The sequence below is a fragment of the Rutidosis leptorrhynchoides genome, chromosome 8, assembly GCF_046630445.1.
Source record: "Rutidosis leptorrhynchoides isolate AG116_Rl617_1_P2 chromosome 8, CSIRO_AGI_Rlap_v1, whole genome shotgun sequence".
Lineage (NCBI taxonomy): Eukaryota > Viridiplantae > Streptophyta > Magnoliopsida > Asterales > Asteraceae > Rutidosis > Rutidosis leptorrhynchoides.
In genome coordinates this window covers 282,252,881-282,277,071 of record NC_092340.1, presented here as the reverse complement: position 1 = coordinate 282,277,071, position 24,191 = coordinate 282,252,881, and the positions used below count along the sequence as shown (strand labels likewise).

Below are 24,191 nucleotides of genomic sequence, written 5' to 3'. Positions count from 1 at the left end.
AAATGTGTTGAAGGCTTTTGTGATCGGTGAAGATAGTACTCTTGGTTCCATAAAGATAGTGTCTCCACATTTTAAGTGCAAAGACAACGGCTCCGAGTTCGAGATCATGTGTCGTATAGTTTCGTTCATGAATTTTGAGTTGTCGAGAAGCATAAGCAATGACTTTTGTTCGTTGCATCAATACACACCCAAAACCATGTTTCGAGGCATCGCAATATACAACAAAGTCATCATTGCCTTCGGGAAGTGACAAGATAGGAGCGGTGGTTAGCTTCGTTTTCAAGATTTGGAATGCGGATTCATGTTCGGTCGCCCAAATGAATTTCTTTCCCTTGTGATTCAATGCGGTCAGAGGACGTGCAACCAAAGAGAAATTTTCGATGAATCTACGATAGTACCCGGCGAGACCCAAAAATTGACGAATGTGAGTAGGAGTAGTAGGAGTCTCCCATTTGCTAATGGCTTCGATTTTCGTTGGATCGACTTTAATACCTTGGTCACTTACAACATGACCAAGAAATTAAACTTCCTTTAACCAAAATTCACACTTGGAGAATTTGGCATAGAGTTGTTCTTGTCTTAAAAGTTCAAGCACAAGTCGGAGATGTTGTTCGTGCTCTTCTTCATTTTTAGAATAAATCAATATGTCATCGATGAACACAATAACGAATTTATCGAGATACGGTTTGCACACGCGGTTCATAAGATCCATGAACACCGCCGGTGCGTTAGTGAGACCAAATGGCATGACAAGGAATTCATAACTACCATAACGAGTTCGGAAAGCGGTTTTGGAGACATCTTCCCCCTTAACCCTCAATTGATTATAACCCGAGCGGAGATCGATTTTCGAATATACACAAGACCCTTGTAGTTGATCAAAGAGGTCATCGATGCGAGGAAGAGGATATCGGTTCTTAACCGTCAATTTATTTAGTTCGCGATAATCAATGCACATTCGTAGGGATCCGTCTTTCTTTTTAACAAACAAAATCGGAGCGCCCCAAGGTGAATGGCTAGGTTGGATAAAACCACGATCAAGTAGTTCTTGGATTTGACTTTGCAATTCTTGCATTTCAGATAGAGCGAGTCTATATGGTGCACGCGCTACGGGTGCGGCTCCCGGAATAAGATCGATTTGGAATTCAACCGGTCGATGAGGCGGAAGACCCGGCAATTCGTCGGGAAATACATCGGAATAGTCACTAACAATTGGCACATCATCGATGTGCTTCTCATCGGACTCGACTTTCTTAACGTGAGCAAGGATCGCAAAACAACCCTTACGGAGTAGTTTTCTAACTTTAAGGCACGAAACGAGGTTGAGTCTGGTGCAACTCTTATCGCCATAAACAATCAAAGGTTCACCATTCTCGATAGGAATTCGGATTGCGTTAAGATCACAAAGAATGTGAGATTTCGTTTTGACTAACCAATTCATACCGATTATTACATCAAAGCTTCCTAGTTCCATGGGTATCAAATCAATTTCAAATTTCTTACCCAAAATGTTTATCGTACACCCCCGGTAATATGTGTCGGCACTTAATAGTTTCCCGTTAGCCACTTCAATGGTATAAGTGGTATCTAATGGAAGAGGTGGAGTGTTAAAAGAATGAGTCAAAGTCTTGGATACAAAGCATTTATCGGCACCTGAATCGAATAAGCAAGAGACATAAGAATTTTTGAGAAGAAACGTACCCGTGACTAGTTCAGTGTCATCCCGGGCTTCCTCGGTGTTTATGTTGAAAGCTCGGCCGCGCGTATTGGGGTTATCTTTCCTCTTCGGGCATGCATTTCTATAATGGCCCGTTTGGCCACATTCATAACAAGTGCCCGTCTTTGGTGCATTGGGCCATTTTCGAGCGACGGGAGTGGCACTTTTACAATCGTTGGCCTTATGACCAACTCCTTGGCACCGGTGGCAAATTAACTTACTACATTCGCCAAAGTGATGTTTGTTGCATTTGTTGCAAAGAGGTAGGTTCCCGGCATAACCTTTCTTGCCGTCGGAGGTGTAAGGCTTCTTAGCAAAGTTGTTGTTGCTTGATTGGGAGGGTTCCCACTTTCTTTTGTTACCGCCCGATTTATCCTCGGCCTTAGGTGCCGGAACTACGATTTCGTCAACCGTTTCAATTAGTTGGCGAGCCATGTTCATAGCGGCTTGATGAGTAGTGGGTTTGGATGACATCACCCCTTGTTTGATGCTTTTTGGGAGACCGAGCATGTAGAGCTCAATCCTTTGAGATTCGGGGTTAACAAGATTAGGACACATCAAGGATAGTTCGGCGAAGCGTTGATTATAAGCTTTAAGATCGTTTCTGACCGCTTTCAAAGCTCTTAGTTCTTCCTCAAGCTTTCGGGTTTCTTCGCGCGGAAAATATTCAACAATCATCTTTTCCTTTAGATCGGCCCAAGAGAGGGCATGAGCTTCATCGGTACCCACCGATTGAACATAGGTGTTCCACCATGTTAGAGCAATTCCGGAGAAAGTGTGCGTGGAGTATTTGACCTTGTCTTGATCCCGGCAACCGCTTATGCTAAAGACGGCCTCGGTTTGTTCAAACCAACGAGTAAGCACAACCGGTCCCCCGGTTCCATCATAAGTGTGGGGTTTGCACCCCATGAAAGCTTTGTAGGAGCACCCTTCGCTAGAGTTACCGGCTCCTTGGTTGTTGTTGTTGTTGTTGTGGTTGTTATTATTATTGTTGTTGGATGAGTGACCGGCCATGGCCGCATCTACGGCGGTGGCTATCATCCGTTCGAGAGCTTGTTCGGGAGTTTCATTGCGGCGTACACGACGAGGAGCCATTGTTCCTTCAAGACACAAGAATACATTGATTAGTATTCTCAATAATACTAACCGTGATATAGAATAAAGATAAAGAGAAGTTTTTCCTCGACTCGCCTTAAATTCTTTATGTCATAATGTCGGAACGTTCATATGAGTCACCGTAATATAATCCCGGAAATTATATTACCCTGATTCATATGTGCATTCGACATTATTCTATAAAGTCAAGGTGGCGTGTCAATCAAATTAAACAACGTGAGATTAAGATGAACTAAGATATGAGTAGAAGCGTTCGAGTATAAATGCACAAGTAGTCAAGTAATTCCTACTTCAAGTCTATATGCCGGTTGTAGTCTAGACTCACCAATGTACCCTATGACTCGGGGTTGACACTAATGAACTCTAAATCCCTACAACCAACGCTCTGATACCATCTGTAGCGACCCGACCAAATCGTCATTGACGGCGCCGTCTACTTAGGTCCCGTTACGTGGTCATAAGTCTTTAAAACAACGTTTGACCAAAAGATATGTCGCATTCATTTCAAATGTAAAGGTTGTTCAAGTTTACAAGAATAGTTCCACCACAAGTTACGATACAAAGTTTTAAGTACAAATGAAACTTATGCGACACAATTTAAAAGTATCCAAAAGACGCTCCATGTATGCATATATACTCGACATCCAATGCAAGTATCAAAATAATGAGCGGAAGCATGTATCATGTATCGTTCAAGGACCTGAGAAAAACATAGAAATCTGTCAACGAAAACGTTGGTGAAATCATAGGTTTAAGTAAGTAAGTACAAGTGAACCACAAGATTTGCATCAATGAAATAATAGTAATACATTCCAAAAGTTTGTTTCACGAGCACCCAATTATCAAAGCTTAACATTCCTTCCATTGTATACCCCATCACTTAGTGCTAGAACAAACACTGATTCTCGAAATTATATTTCATCCGTAGACGGTAGCGAACCGTCAAGGATGAGGGTTGTCAACCCATATGGCCATATAACATAAGTTCTCGCTTACACCCGGCAAGTGTAATTAATGATAATCGAATTGAGGATTTTGTTCTAAACTCGTATGTAGAATGTTTGTTTTCCCGTTCTTGTGTTCACTTAGTTCAAAAGAATCGTTTATGTTTTCTCATCCCAATATAAGTTCAAAAAGAGTAAAAGTGGGACTATGATCTCACCTTGAGTGCACGAGTAGTAAAGTACTTCGACAAGTAAACGTGTGCAAAGAACAATGCTAGTCTTGACCTAAACAAATAGGTCGTATCAATAACGGTAAACACGATAGGTCAAAGATGTTCAATTAGTCCTATGGCTCGTTACGACTCGATTATTTAGCATGTGAAATCAAATTGTCAATTTTCATGCAAGATACAAGTATATAAACAAGTTAGGAAGGTTGCAAAATCATTTGGTTAAGTTTGACAAAAAGTCAAACTTTGGTCGGTCAAAGTCAACGAAAAAGTCAACACGTTCGGGTCGTGTCCCGAACTATTTTTCTGAGGTTTTTAATCATATATGAGTATGTTAGAACAAGTTTCATGTGAATCGGAGGTCCATAGTATGCCAAACATTTTTCGTAATTTGGACATGGTGGTCAGAACCTGACCACGGCTTATGTCGCGCCGCGACATAGTCTGGCCGCGCCGCGGCATTGGCCGTGCGCTGGTACCTGGTCAGTCTCAATTGTTCAAGTCCCAAATCAAAACTCTTTCAAGCATAAATTACAAACCGCTAACATTTAGAACTCGCACCTTATATCGTTGGAAAGGTAATTTGACAAAGAACACAACTAAACACATTTCATCAATCAATCTACCTATTATAACAACCAAAACCGCATCTAATGCTCAACATTAATCGCATACAAGTTCATAAATGCAATTCAATGATTCGGGCAACCAATTTACATGAATGATATGCCGTTTCGAAGGTAATCAAGCATACATTCTAACTAAACACTTACCAACCATAATCCATGGCATTCAATGCATCAAAAGTCCATTTCAAGTTCATCAAACCCTAACCCAATTTCACCAAAATCATAAATCGAGTTCATGAACTTTTCTAAAGCAACCTACACATCAAATTGAAGCTAGTGATGCTAGTAACACAATTAAAACATCAACTTTTAACATCTAACAACATATGATCATCCAAAATTCAAGAATAACACACCAAAATTCAAGTTCATGCTAGTTACACTAAAACAACGAGATCGAGCATATAAATCATATATTCATGTTAGACTTGAGCCATAGACACTAATTAACACTTTTATAAGTTAAAAACATCAAGAACACAAAATCTAGTGATTTTAGAAAGTTACCCAAATGAGATGAAGTTGGTACCAAAACGAAGAGGATGAAGAGAGGATCACGAATATGTAATTTATTTTGTTGTAAGCCTCCTAGATCGAATTTAGATGATGATTGAATGAATTTGGTTTTGAGTGTGTGTTCTTGCTAGAGAGAAAGAGAGAGATGGAGGTGGAAATGAATGGGTGAAAGGGGTTTGACCCTTTGACCTAGTCAAGGGTTTGATCCCTTGTCAAGTTTAGTCCCTCAACTTTCGTTCGGGTGCGGGAATTACCTAAACGAGATAATTTAAAACGCGTATCAACGGGAGATGTTATAAACATATAACGGACTTTATATTAGTATAACGGAAAAGTAAATGGAAAAAGGCGGGATGTTACATTACCTACTCCTTAAAAGAAATTTCGTCCCGAAATTTAAGTAGGCGTAGTAGTCGTTGTTTCTTCCTCGAGATCTTGCGTTTCTGAATTCACAAATAGATGAGGATACTTCCTTCGCATTTGATCTTGTCTTTCCCAAGTAAACTCGGGTCCCCTTTTGGCGTTCCAACGGACTTTAACAATCGGGATTCGGCTTTGTTTCAATGTCTTGACGGAGGTGTCCACAATTTCAACCGGTTCCTCCACAAAATGAAGTTTATCATCAATAGTAAGTTCTTCGAGAGGGATGACGATATCGGGTTCGGCAAGACACTTTTTCAAGTTAGATACATGGAAGGTAGGATGAACGGAGTTCAATTGAGGCGGAAGATCTAAACGATAAGCAACGGTTCCAATACGCTCCAAGATTTCGAAAGGACCAATATACCGCGGATTTAGCTTCCCGCGTTTCCCAAAACGGATTACACCCTTCCAAGGTGCGACTTTTAACATTACTCGGTCACCGATTTGAAATTCAAGATCGTTGCGTCGTTTGTCGGTATAGCTCTTTTGACGACTTCGGGCCGTCCTAAGCCTATCTCGGATTTGAACGATTTTCTCGGTGGTTTCGTGAATGAGTTCGGGTCCGGTGATTTGCACGTCGCCTACCTCGGCCCAACAAAGAGGTGAACGACATTTGCGGCCATATAGCGCTTCAAAAGGTGCGGCTTTAATACTCGCGTGATAACTATTGTTGTAAGAGAACTCGGCGAGAGGTAAGTGCTTGTCCCAAGCTTTTCCGAAATCAACCACGCAAGCTCGTAACATGTCCTCTAAGGTTTGAATTGTACGTTCGCTTTGTCCATCGGTTTGAGGATGATATGCGGTGCTCATGTCTAAACGCGTTCCCAACGCTTCTTGCAATGTACGCCAAAATCTAGAAACGAAACGGCCATCTCGGTCAGAGATAATCGATAATGGTACACCGTGTCGGGCTACGATCTCCTTAATGTAAAGTTGTGCAAGTTTCTCCATTTTGTCCGTTTCTTTCATGGCAAGGAAGTGTGCGGATTTGGTGAGACGGTCAACAATAACCCAAATGGTATCATAACCGCCCGTCGTTTTTGGTAGCTTGGTGATAAAATCCATCGTTATCCTTTCCCACTTCCATTGCGGGATCTCGGGTTGTCGAAGTAGTCCGGACGGTCTTTGGTGTTCGGCTTTGACCTTGGAACATGTCAAACACTTGGAAACATAAGTAGCTACGTCCCTTTTGATGTTCGGCCACCAATATAGTTGTTTAAGGTCGTGGTACATCTTATTGGCACCGGGGTGAATCGAGTATCGTGACTTATGGGCTTCATCTAAAATAAGGCTTCGTAGATCCCCATAACTAGGCACCCAAATTCTTCCGGCGAAATATCGGAGTCCGGTTTCTTTAACTTCGAATCGAGAGGTGAGGACGTTCAAGTGTTCGAGAGAGATGTTTTCATCCTTGAGAGCCTCATCTTGGGCTACCCGAATTTGGCTATTAAGGTTGGTGTGAATGGTGATGTTTAAAGCTCGGACACGGAGAGGCACCGCTCTTTCTTTTCGACTTAAGGCATCGGCTACTACATTTGCCTTCCCGGGATGGTAACGAAGCTCGCAATCGTAATCGTTTAAGGTTTCAATCCACCTTCGTTGTCTCATGTTTAGTTGCTTTTGATCGAAAATGTGTTGAAGGCTTTTGTGATCGGTGAAGATAGTACTCTTGGTTCCATAAAGATAGTGTCTCCACATTTTAAGTGCAAAGACAACGGCTCCGAGTTCGAGATCATGTGTCGTATAGTTTCGTTCATGAATTTTGAGTTGTCGAGAAGCATAAGCAATGACTTTTGTTCGTTGCATCAATACACACCCAAAACCATTTACGCCTACTTAAATTTCGGGACGAAATTTCTTTTAAGGAGTAGGTAATGTAATATCCCGCCTTTTTCCGTTTACTTTTCTGTTTAACTATTTAAATCCCGTTATATGTTTATAACATTTCTGGTTAATACGTGTTTTAAAAATATCTCGTCTAGGTATTTCACGCACCCGCAAACGAACTTGAGGGACTAGTTTCGCCAAAATGCCAAAGAGGTGACTAGCCTTTGACTAGTCAACCCCCACCCCCATCTTTTCTTTTTCATTTCCCTTTTCTTCTTCTACTTCCATATTTTCTCTCAATTCTCCAATTTCAAGAATCATCATCTAAATCAAATCGAGCAAGCATCCATCTAAACAAATTGCATATTCAGAATCCTCTCATCTTCCTCTTCGATTCCATACCGATTTCATCAAGTTTGGGTAACTTTCTAAAATCACTAGATTTTGTGTTCTTGATGTTTTTAACTTATAAAGTTGTTAATTAGTGTCTATGGCTCAAGTCTAACATGATTATATGATTTATATGCTCGATTTCGTTATTTGAAGTAACTAGCTTGAATATGAACTTTGGTGTGTTTGATTTGGTAATTTGGTTGCTTAAATGTTGTTGTTATGGTAAAGTGAAAGTATTAAATGTGTTACTAGTAGCACTAGCTTCAAATTGATGTGTAGGTTGTTTTAGAAAACTTCGTAAACTTGATTATTGGTTTTGGTGGATTTGGGTTAGGGTTTGATGAACTTGAAATGAACTTTTGATGATTTGAATGACATGAAATGTTATTTATAAGTGTTAGGTTGTATTGTATGCTTGATCACCTTCGAAACGGCATATCATTCATGTAAATTGGTTGCCGAATCATCGAATTTCATTTATGAACTTGAGTGCATTTAATGAGGAGCTTTGAATGTGATTTTGGTTGTTGTAAAAGTAAATGTGATGGATGAAATTTGTTTAGTTGTTTTCCTTGTCAAAATACCTTTCCGATGATATAAGATACATGCTTTGGTTGTTTGCGGGTCATAAATGGTGATTGGTTGAAGTTAGGTTCGTGCATAAAACTTAAAAACAGCCAGAATTCTCTACACAGGTAATGGCGCGGCGCGCCATATACCCGCGCGGCGCGCCAAAGTGGTCTGTCCAACTTTGTTAATTTTTGAATAATGTTTGCTATGCTACACACCTCCGATTCACATATAACTTGTTCTAACATGCTCATATATGATTAAAAACCTCAGAAAAATAGTTCGGGACCCGACCCGAACGTGTTGACTTTTTCGTTGACTTTGACCGACCAAAGTTTGACTTTTTGTCAAACTAAACCAAATGATTATGCAACCTTCCTAACTTGTTTCTATACTTGTATCTTGCATGAAACTTGACAATTTGATTCCACATGCTACATAATCGAGTCGTAACGAGCCATAGGACTAATTGAACATCTTTGACCTATCGTGTTTACCGTTATTGATACGACCTATTTGTTTAGATCAAGACTAGCACTATCTTTCGCACACGTTACTTTGTGAAGTACTTTTCATGCGTGCACTCAAGGTGAGATCATAGTCCCATCTTTCAAACAACTTTTATGCTTTAAACTATGGGATGAGAAACATATACGTATCATACTTTTATACATCGAACACGAGTACGAAAACGAACATTCCACGTACGGGTTTGAACGAAAATCCTCAATTCAATTATCATTAGTTACACTTGCAGGGTGTAAACGTGAACTTATATTATGTGATCACATGGGCTTGACGAGCCTCATTCGGACGGTTCGCTACCGTTAGCGGATGAAATATATTTTCGGGTCTAGTGTATGTTCTAACACTACGCAAAGGGTGCAAAACAGTTAAGTTTGATAATTGGGTGCCCGCGAAACAAATAACAACTTTGGAATGCAAATGATTTTGATAATCATATTATATTAAATCTTGTGGTTCAAATGCAACGTTTACCAAAACACCTATGATTTCACCAACGTTTTCGTTGACAGTTTTCTATATGTTTTCTCAGGTCCTTGAAAGCTACTTGATACATGCTTCCGCACTCTTTTTGATACTTGCTTGGATGTCGAGTATGCATGCATAGTTGGAGCGTCTTTTGACTACTTTAAATTGTGTCGCATAGGTTTCATTCGTACGTTAAACTTTGTATTGTAACTAATCTTTTGAACTACATTTGTAAACTTGAAACATCCTTTTACTTATGAAATGAATGCGACATTTTTGGTCAAACGTCATAATAAAGACTTATGACCACGCAACGGGACCGAAGTAGTCGGCGCCGTCAAACATGATTTGGTCGAGTCGCTACATATAATGACCACATCCACACGTGTCATTGTGAATCGGAACTACACGCGACTCACTTCCACAATAAGATGATCGTACTACACGTGTCATCGTGAATCCGCATCCACACGTGATCCACCTCCCAAATCTCAACACAGGAATGGTACTCCCATTCCCCATCGGTACTCGCATTTCTCGATACGTTATACCTTACCGATATAACACTACCCCATGATAAAGTTAGCGGACCGAGTCACGGCCATAACCTACTAATCACCCACGCTCTTTTGGTCTCATACGACGAGTAGTGTAACATCACGCACTGCTACACCATAGTGAATCCTAACGGAATACACTAACCATCAACACACGCTCTTTTGGCCTCGATCACAACGTAGTGTAACATCGTGCACTGCTACACCACAGTGAATCCTAACGGATTACACTAACCATCCACCCCAAACAAATATCCATTAGTGTACTTAACGTCGTGTAACACTAACCCCCAGGTGGTGTCTTAACACCGCGACTAACCCACCCAAGTAAAACCATCACATACATACACGCATCATACGTACGCGTACACAACGCCAACACAATCGAGCAAGAACCGCCCATATCGCACATAGGTACAAAACAATGATCCTCTAGAAGAGAATTCGACACGTACATCCCTTAGCCGAGGGATCTCACCTTGCTCGTCAAACACGTCCATTATCTGTAAATGAGATTCACCACATTACCACCTCGGTGATAATTTAAATCCAAAACCATAAGTACAATTTATTCCAAATCGTACTTTTACCACAATCGACCAACATATGTCTCAACGCTAGCTCCGAATCCATATGAGCATCGTCCAATAACAATACACTAGAACATCTTCGTGCGAGAGTTCAAACTCCCCCACTTAGAACTCCGTTCCATAACCACATCACAATACCTTGCTCCAACCTTGAGCACACGAAGGATTTTAACCTATCCTTAAATACTTCGAACGAAGAGTTCTCCACAATTTGCACAAACTTTATCTTGCAATCCTCCAATTGCTCTAGCTTGTCAAATTTTCACCTAGTCACTCATGTACCTAAGGGTTTCTCCCCGGTACCCTAAGTCCAATGTAACCGCAACACCATCGGAGTCGAATACCACGTTAGTAGGTATGAAAGAGGCACCTAACATCGCATCAAGTAGACTCCATTACCAACATACACCGAGATCAAACACTTGATCTTTAGGGTTCTATCCACCCGTCGAACCTCAGGGTTCATCGACTTCAACAAGGAAGCAACATGCGCTTAACAACCGCACACCAAAGCCCGCACCCATGGCTTGGTAGAAACATTTCCCAATACTAAGGAATGCTTGGTTGCACCAAGTCTTACGCCCTTCACCCATTAATCAAAACGTCACAGTAGGGTAATTCCATTAGGAATGTCACCCGTAACAATAACATGCACAACACAATGCATTCAACAAACTGAGCCCAAACGGCACAATATAAAATAATCAAAGGACATATTCATTAAAACGAAAAGTACCTTAACATCTTCTCGTCACACCCGTCCCCGCTAACTTGGGACACTCCGACATACGATGTCCTTCTTCTTGGCAATTGAAGCACACCGTGCCATCACACTTTGGCACCGAACATTCACAAGACTTGTGACCCCTCACGCCACAATTGTAACACCTAGACGCACTAGAATCCGATATATTCGTCCGTATACCACCCGTGCTCACACCTGCACCCCTAGTTCTCTTACTTGGAGCACCATACGAAACAACCCTTCTCTCACTTGAAGGTTCACCAATCTTTGATCGCGAATACGATTCGAAACCCCTAGCCACTGCGAATAACTCCGCAAACGACTTCGCGTGACCCCGGATAATTTTATTTTGCAAGTCATCATTTAGAGTTCGATAGAAATCTTCCATCAACATACGATCATTCCCAATATACTCCGGGCAAAAACGAGCCTTCGCCATAAAGGTCGTCTTGAGAGTATTCAAGTCCATAGATCCTTGTCACAAATTTCGCAACTCATCACGCAATTCCACCAAATCGGCTTGCGTCCGGAACTCCTCGAAGAATTCCATCTTAAACTCGTCCCACGATAACGCCATAAACGGTTCACCACCGACAAGATCAATCTTACCATCCAACCAATCCTTCGCCCTACCCCGTAATAAGCTAGTAGCGAGTCTTGTCCTTTTCTCGAGAGGGCATTCAGCAGTGCGAAAACACCCCTCGACATCCGAGATCCATGTTGTGCTTATCAAAGGATCCGGTTTCCCGTCATACATCGGAAGTTTAGTCCTCATGAAGCTCTTAAGACAATGCTCCATTTCACTACTACTCCGAAGTTCGGAATACTTCTTATCCATTTCTTCTCGAAACGCACCCATTTGCTCCGCAACGGCGGCCGCAACTCTAGCGTTAAACTCCTCATCATTCATCTCGATCTCGTTTCGCGTCGTCATTCTAAAGAATGCAAAACGATTAGTCCACGAACGTATAAAACACCGCCCCATCTTGCTCAACACTCGTCGTACATCACTTGTTAGACACGATTTGCACCCGTAATAAGGTTTGTAAGTCCTTATTACGCACACACACCATATCAACTTGTTAGTACAACGACCGCCTCGCTCGATGACATAAACAACACAACCAAATATTCTACGCGACATAAACACAAGCAAGAATAATGTCACTGTAGTGACCCGAACTTTTCCATGTTTATATATATTAAATGAAATTGATATTTACATGATTAAGTGTTTCCAACATGTTAAGCAATCAAACTTGTTAAGACTTGATTAATTGAAATAGGTTTCATATAGACATTTGACCACCCAAGTTGACCGGCGATTCACGAACGTTAAAACTTGTAAAAACTATATGATGACATATATATGGATATATATGTATATATAGTTAACATGATAAGTATGATAAGTATGATAAGTAAGTATCTCACTAGGTATATTAAAAATGAGTGATATACATAAAAATGAGTTTATTGAATTAAGAAACTCGAAACGATATATATAACGATTATCGTTATAACAACGTCTTACTAATTACATATGAATCATATTAAGATATTGATATACTATGATAAACATGATAAATGATAAGTAAACATGTCATTAAGTGTATTAACAATGAACTACATATGTAAAAACAAGACTACTAACTTAATGATTTCGAAACGAGACATATATGTAACGATTATCGTTGTAACAACATTTAACTGTATATATATCATACTAAGATATATTAATATATCATAATATCATGATAATGTAATAATTTAACATCTCTTTAGATATAATAAACAATGGGTTAACAATATTTAACAAGATCGTTAACCTAAAGGTTTCAAAACAACACTTACATGTAACGACTAACGATGACTTAACGACTCAGTTAAAATGTATATACATGTAGTATTTTAATATGTATTCATACACTTTTGAAAGACTTCAAGACACTTATCAAAGTACTTCTACTTAACAAAAATGCTTACAATTACATCCTCATTCATTTTCATCAACAATTCTACTCGTATGCACCCGTATTCGTACTCGTACAATACCTAGCTTCTAAATGTATTTACTATTGGTATATACACTCCAATGATCAGCTCTTAGCAACCCTTGTGAGTTACCTAACCATGTGGAAACCATCATTTAACATCTAGCATGAAATATCTCACAAGATTACAAACTAATGGAGGCTATATGTCAATGCCTCATTCACGTGTAGATTCACCAACCATAAACACATTTCAATTTCAATTTTTATGCATCAAACTACTCTCTCTCAAGTTCTCTCTTGGTGTTCTAAGTGTTCTTCATCATCTTCATCAAAATCTAGCTCAATCTAGTTCATAAATTCATACATAAACCAAGTTATAAAACAACTACTCAAGAACACACCAACAACACTTCCAAGTTTGCTAGCTTACTTTCAATCTTGCAAATCCACTTTGAGTGATCATCCAACCTCAAGAAATCTTTCTTATTTACAGTAAGATATCTTTCTAATACAATGTAATACTCATATTCAAACTTTGATTCATTTCTATAACTATAACAATCTTATTTCGAGTGGAAATCTTACTTGAACTTGTTTTCGTGTCATGATTCTACTTCAAGAACTTTCAAGCCATCCAAGGATCATTTGAAGCTAGATCTATTTTTCTCATTTCCAGTAGATTTATCCACAAAACCTGAGGTAGTAATGATGTTCATAACATCATTCGATTCATATATATAAAACTACCTTATTCGATTCATATATAAAACATCATTCGATGCATGTATTGTGTTTGTCTGTCTTGTATCTGTACCTAGGTATATATATATATCTACGAATGTTTCTATATGTATATATGTTTAAGCATGTGTTTTTATCCAAGCTTATGTGTGGTGCGGGTTTATATATATATATATATATATATATATATATATATATATATATATATATATATATATATATATATATATATATATATATATATATATATATATATATATATATATTATTTTTGTTTGTATGAATGCCTATTTGAGATTAAATGGTTATGTGCTCTATATGATCCATGCTATTTGCCCTACTGTTGTGCATTACTGCTTTACTGCTATATGTGTTTTCTTTTTTGGTTACTGTGTATGGTTGCATCTTGCTAGGCGCACATAACTCTTACAGGTACGTATCATTTACCCTACATAACTCTTACAGGTACGTATCATTTACCCTATCTATTTCGTTTTTATGAGCATTTCTGACCAGAGGTCCTTTTGGAAGCAATCTCTTTTACTCTAGAGTAGAGGGAGGGACGACCTTATCTAGGCGAGGGTTCTATACTCGCGGGTGGAGTATTGACTTCCTTCTAATCTAGGCTACGTGGAATGATTGTCTACACCCACATCTCCTATACCCCACTTTTGTGGGATTGAGTATTGTTGTTGTTGCTGCTATCAAAATACTAATTATTTTTCTCTTTACCGTTCAAATTACTTTTTTTTTTTTTCAACTGTTGGAATATATTAGATCATAACAACTTACAACCCAGGGCAGGGTATATTTTTACCCATCACCAATACACCCTCAAACGCTAAACCACATAACATCACAAACAAATACACATTGACATCGTTCAATTACAACCGAAGCTTATTACCAACAATCTCCATACATGGCTGCTACCTGTTGCACATTCTTTGTAATTCAAACTTTTAGACTTGTCAGCTTCATCCGAATGTAATTTCTTACCCCCTGATACACTTCATCAACATATGTCTTCAACTTCATGATTTGTCTTCTATTTCTTTCCATCCACACGAAATTAACTGCTGCAGCAACTGCAATTTTGTTCAAAATGTTTTTTGCATCCTTCACAGTAGGATATTTAGCAACATCTTGACCTATACACATCAAATCATTATGTTACCCTTTATAAACAAGTAGATTCTTTGTCTTCTCCCAAATTTGACTTGTGAAATCACATTAAAAAAACAAATGTGAGTGAGAATCTTCCTGTTCAAATTACTTTGATTGTGGATTTAATTTTTTTTTTTTTTTTATAGTACACGAAGAAGACTTTGTTACGATTTGAGAGGATCACATAGTTTAGTTGTCTCGTAGTATGGTTCATGAGTTATGTGTGAAGTTTGTGTGGATTAATTAATAATGAAATTATAGATACGTAGTAGTATAATTTACTTGAAGTAAGCTTTAGTCCTGTGCCGAATTTTGGATCCCGTCACAAGGTCAATTTTTTACTTTAATATTCTTCGTGTAGGCATACTGATTTCATTATGTTTGACATTATTTAATTATTTATGTGCAAGAACTTCATTTGAAATGTGTACTAGTACTTTTTGTGGATGAGCTTAGCAATGTTGAATCTAATGAAGAAGAAACTGCTAAGTTTATGGCTGCGAAAAATGTGTCTAAGACAACGGCTCCGATTGGTATGAAATCTGGCCAGTTGTAAGTTCTTATAGTTTCTTATAAGGTTCTAGGTGTGTCTTTGGTTTGTTAGGTTGTGCTAGTCTTGTGTTCTAGTATGTAGGGCTTGTGTTTTGTGGTTGTTTTGTGAGGCCGCAAGGTGCGCTTGTGGTCGTTGCTCCTAATTGTATTTTTTTATTAGTTTTTGAAATAATTTTCACCGGGTAAAACCGTTTACCCAAAAAAGAATATAGTACTTTTTTTTGTTCACAACACTACGTTGTATAAGTCTAGGTATCCAAATTTTAGTTTCTTAATATTTACATTATTTTTTGTTTTTTTTTTTTTTTTCAGATCTTAGCATCCAAGAAGTTGGACCGAATGTGCCAATCAAGCGTCCGGACCGTGGTACACTTGCAATGCGATCCGTGAAGCTTCTTGTTAATCATTTTCCAGTCAAATTTGATCCATCTAACCATAGGCGGATCCAATGCATTAAGAGGGGGGGCGCCCGCCCCCGGTGGATTTCGAAATTTTAGTGCAAATTTTTTCGGTTTTTTGATTTTGCCCTCGGTGGGAAAAAATTTTTGCCCCAAACCCTTCGTATTTTGCCCCAAAACCTCCATATTTTGCCCCAAAACCTTCGTATTTTGCCCAAAAACCTTCAAATTTTGCTATAAAAAACTCTATATTTTGCCCCAAAACCTCTATATTTTGCAAAAAAAAAAATTCCTACGTTTTAAAAAAAAATTCGCCCCCGGTGAAAAATTTTCCTGGATCCGCCATCTAACAGTATTTTTACGTTATGACGTGGATATTAAACAAGTGGCTTCATCGTCAGCAACTCGCTCGGTGAAAAAAACAATCCCAAAATCTGACCAACAACTGATTCTTGAGAAGCTATGTTCGCTTTACCCAGTTCAGTTTCCGTTACTCCAAACTGCTTATGATGGTGAAAAGAATATATTTAGTGCAGTCGAGTTGAAACCCGGGACCTACAATGTGGAATTATTTGGGCGGTCTTATTTGTGCACCATCAAGTTTGGTAACGAGTTGAATTTATCAAAGCTACAAGAGTTTTTGAGCGGAAACGCAACGCAAGTCCCTCGGGAAGTTTTACAAGCTTTGGATGTAGTCACAAAGGCGCATCTTTTTCGAGAAAAGGTTTCTGTCGGGAGAGGAATATACCCTCGTGTTCACAAAACGGAAGATGGTTTTTGTTGTGGTGTAGCAGGGTACAGAGGCTTTCAACAAAGCTTAAAGGTCACTTCAAATGGGTTAGTAATGTGTTCCGACTATTCTGCACAGAGGCGAAACTAGGATTTTTTTGACCGGGGGCAAAAAAAAAAAAAATTAAACCGTAGCAATTTTTTTGGATACAATTTGAAGATTTTGGGGCAAAAGTTGGAGATTTTGGGGCAAAATTTGAAGATTTTGGGGCAAAAGTTGAAGAATTTGGGGCAAAATTTGAAGGTTTTGGAGCAAAATATGTAGGTTTGGGGGCAAAAAAAAAAATCCACGGGGGGCAAAGTCGAAAAATCCAAAATTTTTACACTGAAAAAAAAAATCCACCGTGGGCACCCGCCCCCCCTGCCCTTCATCATTTTCGCCTCTGATTCTGCAGTACCTTTTCGCAAACGGATGCCGGTTATTGATTTTCTTTTAGAGTACATATGGGAAATTGAGAAGGTGAATGATATATCAAGGTTTGGGAACAAAGTTATGTCCGCTTTGAGAGGATTAAGGGTTGGTGTGACTCATCGTCTTACCGATCAAAAGTACGTTGTATCGGGATTGACTGAAAAACTTGAAGGATATTTCTTTTGATAAGGTAGATCCTAAAGGAAACGTAAAAACGGAAGTTGTGATGCTTACCGGTTACTTTAAAAAACAGTGGGATAAAAAATTGTGTATAAGGATATTCCTTGTTTAAAGTTAGGAAATAGTAATAAACAGAACTATGTTTCTATGGAATTTTGTATCTTGGCTGAGGATAAACGGTATCCTAAGGAGCAGTTGGGTAGGAATGCTGCTACGAAACTAAAAGAGTTGTCTCTTCTCGCACCCGATAATCGGAGGAGGGAGATACGAAGAATGGTCCGTGAAGAGTATGAAACCGGTAGTCCGGGGTATGTTTTTTTCACCTTTTTCCATATTAAAATTATTTTTTTCCAATGTCTCATATACACTTCGTTTTCAATTTGGGAGATTATTTTTGATCTGATACGTACTAAGTATAGATGTAGAATTTGTGAAGTCCTTTATCTAATTACTATCCTCAAATAATTTGTCTAAGTTTACCAATTTTAAAGAGAGATTTTGTTGAAACCAATGGATAACATTTTACTTGTTGAATTATAATTCTTTTGTTTGGCACGAACAAATGATTGACAAGGAGTCCTCAACAAATCATTTTTCTTTTGTTTGGCAAAATTTGACATTTTACGTGTTATACTAACCAATATCCTTGTGATTGCCCGTGTGACCTGTAATTTCTTTTTTAAATCGGTTAACTAAATACTCCATAGTAAAACTTAAACGGGGGCCATTGTAAATTGTACTCCGTAATATTTATTTAAAATTAAGATGGGTCAAGCTAATATAACATAACATTTATTTAAAATTGCGCCCAGCTCCACGTCCAGCTCCTCGTTCCTCTTCTCGTGTTTTTGTGAAATATCTGAGGATGGAGGGAGTGTATATTTGTGTAGTACTTTTTGCTTTTGAACTTCTACATTTATTTAATTAGTATGTTATTGTTGTTAGTATTTTGTTCTGGGTTAGTCCTCGTGAGAAATATGCTGATGTGGCGCATATGTGGCGGCTAGTCCTGGGAAGGGAGGAGTGTCTTGGTTGGAAGCACTCTAATAGGAAATAAATTATAGGCTCAATGTGTTAAGGTGGCCATTGTGAACTGTAATATTTATTATTATATTATACAACATACTAAATATAGACAACACCGGCCAACTACATTCCGACACATCATCTAAATCGCTGCAGCATAACAGTATCTACATTAGCTACAGTACCACCAGGGGTATTTTTGTCTTTTTACACCCCTATACAAAAAAAAAATTGAAACAAATCTGATAAAAAAGATCATACACCAAAATTGATAACTTATTATTTTTTTATAAATTGGGAAAAAAAAAATTCATACACCACCCCTGCTCACCATTCGCCACCTCCCACCACCACCATCAACCTCCTTCCACTGCCACCATCAGCCGCCACCATCAACCTCTTCCAGTCCCGCCCTCAACCCTCTCAATGTTCTGCCCAAACTCCGGCAGGAAAAAAAAAGACAGAAGAAGAGAATCAAAGGGAGAATAAGAATATAACTCGTCGCCATCACCACCGTCATGATTAGTGACCAACATACAAGCACCGTCATCGAACGACGTGGTTGGTGACACCACCAACATGCTGGTATTGAGTATACCGGATTTTTGTTTTGGCCGGAATCTGTTGGTGGTTGTTGGCGGTTTAAAAAGAAAAATCAGATCTAGCAGCGGTTTGTTGATGTGGTGACGGATGGAGGGAATGGATGGTGGAGTTGAATGGTCGAGTTAGATGGCGGAGGTATGTGATGAAGGTGGTTGGTGGTTGGCGGTGGCGGATGATGAAGGTAGATGGCGGTGGTTTACAGCGGTGGTGGATGGATGTGGTAAATGGTGGAGTTGGAGAAGGTAGTTCTAAGATGGTTTAAGTTTTTTAAATTTGAAGTATATAAAAAAGATGATGAGTGAAATTATTTTAGTTGATAATGAGAAAGTTGGACAGAGTTCTCCATCTGACATCATATTTGACATAGTGTAGTCACATGCTCCGATGCAAAAATATATTTGGTTTGAGATCCATTTTCATTTTTCGTATTTTCTGAATTATATAATTTATTTATATTTAATATTTATATTTATATTTATATTTATATTTATATTATACTAATATAATATAAAATATGAATATTGAGTCTTACAACCAACTCTGACGATACATCAATTAGACTAGACGTACCTAACATACTTCATTTCAATAAGATAAAGATCACATTTATCTTGAATATCCATCATCTATTACAGTTACACTATATATTACTCCCTTCCTCCGTCTCATATTAATAGTCTACCTTTCCTTTTTTGTCCGTCTCAAATTAATAGTCCACTTCTATAAATGGAAAAGAATAACTGGTTAAAGTACTTTTATACCCTTGATTTATTTAAGTAAGACAAAAGTATAGGTAAAAAGTAATGGGTAAAACTGAATAGTAGGGAAAAAGTAGACAAAAAATACATGTGATAGTCATTTTTTCTTAAACTGTGTGTTTTTTGTCTGTGGACTATTAAATTGGGACATAGGGAGTATTACGGAGTGATTTTTATTTAATTACCCTTATATAACCAATAAGTCAGAGGGTCAAATTGAATGAAGTTTAAACATCGTAAATTACAATGTAGATTAAACTTCTTTTTTTTTAGTAAACATTATATTTCATTTTCTTAGATTTTTTTTTTTATCTTTTTCATAACCTTTTTTCACCTTTTATTTACAACTTTTTTTCATTTCTTTTTTATGCCGTTATTTTTTACATGTTCAATTAATTGACCACTAATCAATCAAAATCACCAATCGTTAACCGATCGAAAGGAAAAAGAATTACCCTTTCTTTACAACTTTTTTTCCTTTTCTTAACAACCTTTAATTCACTTATTTTTTTAATGTTCAATAACCAACCAATAACGCCACCGTTAACCGACCAAAGGCTATTTCTTTTGAACCTGAAGGTGAATGATAAATTGTGTGTTTTGTGTTTGTTTTTTTGATACATAATCTTATATTAACTATACGCATAATATTACCGAATGACATAAAAATGTTAGAACGCAGCGAAGCGCGTAGGACCTCTTTCTAGTTTAAAATTAAAATGGGGGCAAACTAATATAATATAAAATAAAATATAGTTGCCTAATAGGAAATAAAATATAGGCCGAATGTGTAAAGAGTATCTCAAAGCCCACTTCTTGCCACTATTATTCCTAACATTATATTATATTGGTTTGTGTTTGCAGTTCTATGGTGATTCAGATTTTTGAAATCAGTGTTGGTATGAATATGACTGAGTTGGATGGGCTTGTGCTGGCACCCCCTAAATTAAAGCTTGGTAGTTTAAAAGGTCAAACGAACATTGTAACGGTGGACAAACATAAATGTCACTACAACCTTATGCAAGGAAGAACTTTAGTTACTGGTAAAGCGGCTGAAAGGTGGGCATTGATAGATTTCAGCCAAAGTGATCGTCGGAATAGGCTAGATGTTAACTCGTTCATCCCAAAATTGATGAATCGATGCTCAAGTATTGGTGTACAAATGTATGAACCTCTGATGGTACATCAGACCACTATGAAGGAGCTCTCTAATAGCAATAATATCCGTCGTCTTTTTCAATGGGTTGTGGACGAGTGTAGGAATCAAGCCGAGGGTCAACTTCAATTGGTTGTTTGTGTGATGGCTGACAAACACGCTGGATACAAGAATCTCAAATGGGTAACCGAGACCGAGATTGGTGTGCTGACTCAATGTTGCTTATCTCAAAATGCTAACAAAGCGAATGATCAGTTTCTTGCTAATTTGGGAATGAAGATCAATGCAAAGTTAGGAGGTAGCAATGTGGAGCTCGTCGAACGATTTCCTCATTTTAACGCTGATGATCGTGTCATGTTCATTGGAGCTGATGTGAATCACCCGGCTGCATCAAACAAGTTATCACCATCGGTGGCGGCCGTTGTTGGCTCAGTCAATTGGCCTTCCGCTACCCGCTATGCTGCTCGTGTGTCTCCACAAAGCCACCGTAAAGAAGAGATTGTTAATTTTGGAAACTTGTGTTTGGACCTGATTAACACTTATGCTAAACATAACCGGGGAGTGAAACCGAACAAAATTGTTGTGTTTCGTGATGGTGTGAGTGACGCGCAATTCAGTATGGTTCTCAACAAAGAGATGGTGGATATGAAACAAGCTATTTACACCCAAAGCTATCGCCCACTTGTAACTTTTGTTGTGGCTCAAAAACGTCACACAACTCGTTTGTTTCCGAATTACGAGGCGGATTCCGGAAACGTGCCTCAGGGAACTGTTGTGGACACGACAATTGTTCATCCCGTTGAATTTGACTTCTACCTTTGTAGCCATTTTGGAGGCATTGGAACGAGTAAGCCAACACACTACTCGGTAATTTGGGATGAGAATTACTTTTTGTCCGATGAGATGCAGAAACTGATTTACCACTTGTGCTATATCTTTGCACGTTGCACGAAACCTGTGTCCCTGGTCCCACCCGTATACTATGCAGATCTTGTGGCTTATCAGGGTCGGATGTTTCAAGAGGTGGTAATGGAAATGCAGCCTTCGGGTACTCAAATGTCTTCATCTGATCAGTTCTTCTACAATCTTGAGGATCATCTCAAGGATTCGATGTTTTTTGTTTAAGGCGGTTAGCCTTGACATGGTGTCGACGTGCCCTAACACAGGTCAAACATCCTTTTATGGGGTTTGTGCGTGAATCTAATGCATTTTGTGCTTTCGGAGTGTTAATTCGTAAGTTATATTTCGTTTGAGTCAAGTCTCTGTCTATTAAGTTATATGTTTGGTTTATTAATGTTTTACCTTCGCATTCCATTTCACTGGTTGTTGAAGGATAGTTTATGTTTAAAAATGTGTGAAACGATTGTAGTGTGACTATTTTTGTTATATGAAAAATTATTGTGTTTGTGTTTATTGTGTTTCCGTTGTAATATTATCATCCTTTATTACTGTAGATTTGCTGTTAGAAGATCTACTGATCTAGGTTAACATTTGTTATCTATTACATTCATTATGTGATTTGATTTTATATTTTACAAGTACCTACAGATTTTTTGTTGCTAGTGAACACAAATAGTGTAACTTTAGCTGTAAGAAAATCGAAACTTGAGATAAAATGTAATTACACATTAATTGACTATTATGGTTAACAACAAATAGTTTAACTTCCGTTAAGTGAAACTAATAAATTTTTTTATCTTATGGAGCAACTGATAAGAATTGGGGATTTAGGGTAGTAATGTTAAGAATTGGGGCTTTAACGGGATGTTTGGCTAAGATTACTTTTACAGCTTATGGATTTGTTGATCACAATTTATGAGCTTATGAGCTTCAGCTTATTGCTTATTCAAATCTAGAAGCTCAAATTTGTAAGCTTATACGCTGTTATAAGTGGTTTTATCGATTTTTTCAAATATCAATACGCATGTAAGCTGAAAACGAAGCTTACCCAAAGTGCTACCAGTATAGCAATATATAATAAGGTTTCGTATAAAACTAAACAAAAGTAGATCAATCTGAATGATCCGAATTCGTAAGTTAATCTCACAATTTGGTCTAGGGTTTAATTGAATTGATCTGGCATTACTCTCTTCATCCGTTAGTTTCAATCTTTAAAACCGATTTGAAATGGAAACAGGTAGCGAGAGTTAGTGAGCGACTTGCTAAAACATGCTTGTGGCGGGAAACCTTGTTGGATATCGGATAATTTGAAAGAAGGTCAACCACTGAAGCTTGGTTTGAGTGGTATGGGGTGAGAACCAACTTGGAGTACTGCCAACTCAGGTTCAATTCTCACTTCAAGCATGGAGTTTCCAACTTTTAATGATACTGTCAACATCAATGCGATTTAAGAAGTTCTCTGGGGTTTTTCCCCAACCTTCGATGGTACTGCCTACATCGTCGCGAATTGAGTTTCTCCTCGTGACAAATGGGAGCATTCGATGTCGATATCGCCGCTAACAAAAATTTAAAAGATGGCCATCTCGACTACTTCTTTTGGCTGGGCTTTGTTTTTTGAACATGCTGGTTTATATATTGTGTGCCCATCTATATAAGTCAAAAGCGGATTCATGATCGGCTTTGTTTGCGCCAGTAATTACGTTAATATTGTAGTAATGTACTCTGCTTAAACATCTAACATAGGAGTCACTGATTGTTGGGGAAATATATGGATTAGTGGGTAAAGAATCAACAACCGGATTGATACTAGAATCGTGTGAACACTTTCTTAAGAGAGTATTTCGACCCACTTGGTCACGGGTTACACGAAATCACTATTAGGATAAGACTAGTATGAACAATCGTCTTGACCAAAAGATAATTGTTCTTTACAATTCTAGAAAGTATAATCTGTAAGTTTTGTGTTGAAAGTGTGTTAGACATGTTCAAAATCTGGAACATTATGTCAAAAGTCTAACCTTTCATATGGAAATGAATCCATATATTTATAATGGGTCAAAAGGTGTCTTGAAGAGTCACACCTTTTCATATGAACCCATACAATGCTTGGAAGTTTATACCCATGTATTTGTGCTTAAACAAGTTCAAATACATGTAAAAACCGTTCATAAATGTCCTGGAACAACCCCATAACGTTTGGGGTTCAAATATGCCTTTTGGGTTGAAAATGCACATTTTCAGCGAATTCAGTGTTAAGCCGCG

General features: G+C 38.2%; 1 pseudogene; it reads left to right on the top strand.

The window, feature by feature from the left end:
* The first annotated feature begins 15,648 nt into the window (after positions 1 to 15,648).
* On the top strand, positions 15,649 to 22,154 carry LOC139864259 (protein argonaute 2-like; annotated as a pseudogene).
* The last annotated feature ends 2,037 nt before the right edge of the window (positions 22,155 to 24,191 follow it).